Source organism: Arachis ipaensis, chromosome B01 (assembly GCF_000816755.2).
Source record: "Arachis ipaensis cultivar K30076 chromosome B01, Araip1.1, whole genome shotgun sequence".
Taxonomy (NCBI): Eukaryota; Viridiplantae; Streptophyta; class Magnoliopsida; order Fabales; family Fabaceae; genus Arachis; species Arachis ipaensis.
Window position 1 is genome coordinate 13051622 of NC_029785.2, and position 6000 is coordinate 13057621.

The following is a 6000-nucleotide window of genomic DNA, read 5'->3' on the forward strand; positions in this document are numbered from 1 at the left end:
CTATCCCCTCCAACATTAGTGGCTCTTGGATTCCCCCCTCAGTGGGTACCTTTAAGATTAATTGTGATGCTAGCTATCCTGGCAATGGTGCTCGAGTTGGTTTTCCTTGTGTTAGCAGAGATTGGAAGGGAAGGTGGCAACGAGGCTGTCTGGGAACAATTGAGAGTCGTAGCATTTTGCAAGGAGAGTTGTTTGCTATTTGGAGAGGCTTTCTTTTAGCATGGGACTCGAGACAAAGAGACATTATATGTGAGACAGACTGTGTGGAGACTTTTACTATTGTCAATAATTTATAGGATTGCTCTGGGTTTATTGATCATTTGGTGTTAAAAATACGAGATATCATGTCTTGGAAATGGCGTGCTGATCTCCGGTTGATCTTGAGAGATGCAAATACAGTAGCAGATATCATGGCAAAGACTGCAATGAGGACCCTTTCTCCCCAAGTAGAGCTTCCGTTGCCTTGGAAGGAGTTTGAGAGTAGTATTCATTGAGACTGCCTTTCTTAAGCAGTTTCTTGTTTATTTTTTCTTTCTTAGTTGTTGTTTATTTTCTTTTAACTCACAAAAAAAAAAAAACAACATACAAATAACTCTACTTTTCCTTTTATTTTCTTTCCTCTTATTTTCTTTCATTTTATTTTTTTTCTATATCCAAACAAAGCCTAAAACTTCCTTTATTGCCTTCACCTGTGATGACATCATTTGCCATTGCCCAGGTCTATAATACTCTATGCTGGAGTTAAATCTTAATTTAACCCCTAAAATTTAGTCTAATTCTCAGAATGACCCCCATAATTTTGTTGGTCCCAATTAGAACTCCCAAATTTACAATCGTAGCTCCGGCTTGCCCCTACGATAATTTCTGTCACCGGAATGCTGATATGACGCAATTGCATGACACGGTGGACACTACTTAAACGACGGCGTATTGGTTTTGCGCCCAAACCCTTCGAAAAATGCGTCGTTTCAGTTTTTTGTGGGTTACAACTCTTTCTTTTCACTACGACGATCATAAGTTGCAAAACATTAAGAAAACCCTTACACTACGTGATTTTTGGATGCGAAACCAATGCGCTGTCATTTAAGTAGTGTCCACCAATCATACAATTGCGTCATATCAGCATTCCGGTGCAAGCCAGAGCCACGATTACAAATTTGAGGGTTTTAATTGGGGCCAATGAAATTATGGAGATCATTCTAAACATCGGACCAAATTTCAAGGCCAAATTGAGATTTAACTCCTCTATGCTGTGTCTGATTGCTTCTCTCGCTCCTCAAGTTTCTATCCCATTCTTCTTTTCACACCTTTACTATCCTACCACCATTTCCACACCTACATCACCCATCACAATGAACTTATCCATTACTTCGATTCTCTTCTTCAATGATCCCTTACTCTCCAACAAGCACACCAGATTCACTCCCAAATATTCCTTTCCGATGCACATCGTTCTCCCTTCTTGTCCTCCATACTCAAATTCTTATATTCACGCATTTTGGCTTGTTTCATATGCTTGAAAAGTTTTCAATTTGGTCCTTTTCGACAGGCTCCACAACCTTCTTCTATGAAATTCCATCATCAGAGCCAATGTCACTTATGGATATTATGAATTAGCAATTCAGCTTTATGTTGCCATGCAAAAGCTTGGATTTTTTCCTGATGGGTTTACTCTTCCTCTGGTAGTTCGAGGTTGTTCCAATGTTGATGCCACTGATCTCTGCAATATTGTTCATTATCATGTTTTGCAAATGGATTTTTGGAATCATCTTCATGTGGTGAGTGAACTTTTGAGCATGTATGGAAAGCATGTAAAAATGGAACATGCGTGCCACCTATTTGATAGAATTCTTGTCTCCAAGAACACCACGATTTTGGCCGATGCTTTGAGTTATGATCCTATTGGTGCTTCTGGGATCTCTAAGAGGAAGGAGTTGGAAGGTTTGTAGCCTAACTTTATCGGGAATGGATACTCTCAATTTTTTTTTTAAATTAAAGTGTGATCTCTCACCATTAATTTTATGAACAATGTTAGGGAACCAAAAGGGTATTAGCAAAAAACCAGCCAAATACCTTTGGGTGAATCTAAAATCTCTATGAGTTAATATATATGGATGTTTCTTCTGCTAAGTATCAGAATGTTTCTTTTTCATACTAAATGGATGTTTTTTTTTATATATTTTTCGAATTTTTTTGTATTGCAAATGTGAATGTCTCTATTTCTTTAAGAATTTCATATTTTTTTTAAATTTTATAGATATTTAATTATTTTTGCTAAAATATAACTGGATATTTCTTTTGTTAAGTATTAGGATGTCTTTTTTTCATATTAAATGAATTTTTTTTTATATTTCTGTAATTGTGTAATTTGCAGTCTCTTTAATCATCAAAAGAGCACCTAACACCCAGCAAGAGTGTCTTGACTAGCTAGAGGACCATGTGCTGAACAATCTTGATTGGGACTCCATCATGAAGGACCTTGGATTCCACGAAGACTCCAACCCACCCTTGTTCAAGACCACCTTCTCTAATGTCCCTGACTTCTCTCCTTCTTTCAACCCACACTCCGAATTCTCAGACATCCAAACTATGTCATACAACTACGCCAACGCCACTGCCACCCTTGACCACCTCCTCCACGACACCTCCAATAATTCTCCCGCCACCGGCTTCGATTTCATAGAGGAGCTCATCCTGCTGCCGATTGCTTCGACACCAACCACCTCCACGTCACTCATGTCATATTGGACCGACTCAATCAACGCCTCCGATCCCCTGCCGGTGCAAAGCCTCTCCAACACGCCGCCTTCTACTTCAAGAAGAGGAGTGGGTCGCGGTAGGGAGGCGGAGAGGGCCTGAAGGTGAGAAAGAGGTCTGTGTGTGTGATTGTTGGAAGTGGGTAGGTTAACATGAGAGAGAAGATGAAGGTTTTTATAGGTTTTAATTAGGTTTACTTAATCAATTTTAAATTTTTTAAATTTTGAATTTAAAAAATTTAAAATTAATTGTTAATATAAATTAATGTGGTTTTGTTTAGCTTTTGGTTGATAACCTCTTGGTTCCATATACTTTTCCTAATTTTATAAGCATGACTAAGAAAAAATGAAAGAGAGAACAACGAAAGGTTAGAGATTATACTTTACTCTTAATCTCTCAATTTTTTTTAACAATTGAGAGAATTCATTCCTATATCGTGGACCTCACTATTTACAAGCGATGCTAGATGTGAATTTTATGATGAAACCCTTGAGTTATCTAACTTGATGAGGACAACAGGGTTAAAATCATTGTTGAAGCCTTAGCTGAGGTATTATCCGTAAGGATGGCAAAAAAAAACTGCACCTGCAGATATCCGTGAGGATTACTCGTGACGGAAAAACTAACGGGGATCCGCAAAATCTTCATGAGAACGGGACCCATCCCGAGAATAAATGAGGATGTTAGCGAATATTAAGGTACCGACCCTACAGCGACACGTGAAATCCTTGCAAAAGAAAATTTACTTAGATCATTTTTAGTAGGAAACTCATATCAGTTTTTATTTATGGCCCACCTGTAAAAAAAAGTAACTCCACATAAGCTTTTACGTCATAAACAGTCAATAGGAACTCAAACAATCTCTCTCCTCTCCATTAGGAGGAAAACTCTTTTCTCTCGAATTATGTGAAGTGACTCATCTTCTCTCCTCTCCAACAGATGAAACTGCATTTTGTCAGAAAAAGTGGATTGAGAACTCACCCATCCGAGTTGTTCTTATATATATATATAAAAGTTGGGTAAGTAACTCTAATTTATTTTATTTTAATTTATATGTTAAAAATTTTATGTATATGCTATTATGTTAAATTTGTGTTTGAACTTTGAATTGTGATTGATTTTATATATTTGGTTGAATAGTATAAACTTTTATTATGGTTGTATTAATTTTTTTTTTAAAAAATATTAAAATTTAATATCTATGGATAGCCTATCCATGGATACATGCGCATATCCGCCTCCCTCACAAGGAAAAATAAATAGGAACCTGTGGCGGAGATGGGGCAGGGACGGGAGCATTTTACTAAATGGAGACTAGGACGGGGCGAAGTCCTTCCCCAATGGAAATCCATTGTCATTCTTAACTATGTGTGTGTTTTGATATGATTAATGTTGACAGGGCAATGAAATTGAAATCCATGACTATATGTTGTTAAAGGTGAATATTAAGATTATTTGTTTGTAAAGAATGCACTGATAGATGGAGCTTTTTATGATGGAAAAAGAATTTTCTGAACCTTGAAGGACTAAGTAATAAAAAAAATTAATAAAAAATATAAGACCGATTTACAAATAATAAAAAGTAATATGGGAGACAAATTTAAAAAAATTATATTTTGTTATTTATTTTATTTTCCAAGTTTCCTGAAAATCATGGTCTTCCAATATAGCAGGTATTTTTAATTTTTGCAATTATAAATTGATCTTCATAGATGATACTACTACTATTTTTAAATTTTTATTACACTCTTTACCGGTCTTACCAGATGTTCCACCAGCAATGGCTGATGACGTTAATCGCAGAAGTGAGATTTTGTTAAATCTTACGGTAGGAACACCATGAAAGATAGTTTCCAAAGAAGGAGGAAACACATATGGTGTGTGTGGTTAACAAGAAAGGTGAAGCATTTGCGATTGAAAAATTCTAAAAAAAAGTGCCATTTGAATGGCTACCGAAAAGAATAATCTAGTCGGTTAAAATAAATTCTCGGTATTGCCATGTAGAATCTCTCTTATCCCTTTCATTCACACCAAAAAAATAAAAAGAAAAAACAAAGAGTCCCCTATGGCATATTGACACTGGTATGATATGAAATACCCAGACATCGCAATTTCATTCTCACTTTCCTTTTTCTTTCTATGATTTCATAAAAGGAACTATCAAAGACCGAGCTTAACGTTCGGTGAAACACTGTGTGGTATGCATTCTGCTTATTGGAATCGTTGAAGCTTTGTTTTTCAGCTTAGCTGGTTGCTTCGATTTTCATGGCAACAAGAAAAGCAAGAAAAATCAGATTCCTAATTTTTTTGATGACATCCTTTGTCTCGCCAAGAATTTTCCATGTTTCATTTCTTCTCTTTTTCTTTGATTCGATTCGGTTTTATTCCTTTTGTCTTGGTTTGTTATGGAAATGTAATTTTTTTTTCTTTTCAGAAATGATTGGTTCATTCATTCTCCAGAACTTATACATATGAAAAGCTAGAAGATGAAATTGCAGAGGATATAGATAATGTCATTAGATAGTGGGTAGTAACCGAGGGTATGAATTTTTATGAGTTGTGTTAAGTAGGTTATGGGTGTGGCCCATATGGCAAAGACAAAAAAAAATCTCATCATCAATTTTTTCAAAAAAACGAAAAAATTAGTCATTAAAAATTTGGTCTAACTAAACCATATTATTGTACTGATTTGTAAATATATTTAATATTTGGTCAAAATTAGCATTACCAACAAGTTCAGTACGGTAGCCATCTCCACCATTCATATAGAATATTTTTACATGGTTCTTTAAGGACCAAATTATACTTTCTCCACTAAAGACATTCTCCTAATAGATTGTCATGGAATGCACGAACATCTTAGGGATGCTCATAAACTGTTTTTTGAGATGAAAGTCAAGAACCTAGTAAGATGGAATGTTTGATATCAACTTATGCTAAATTAGGATTGTGTCATGAGACCTACCCATTGTTTCCGCAGATGAAAAAATCATATAGTTATTCGCTAGTGAAGCCAAATGTCATAAGTTGGAGAGCTGTGATTTGTGGCTTTGCTTCTAAGAGCCATTGAGAAGTTATGTGTTAGGGTTTAGGATTTAAGATATAAAATTTACAGTTTATGATTTAGGGTTTATGTTTAAGGGTTTAAAATTTAGGGTTTAGTGATATGTATTTATTTTTTTAAAAATTAGTTTATAAATTTTAAATTAGTGAATATTAATTTAAAATTAACAAAAATTTAGT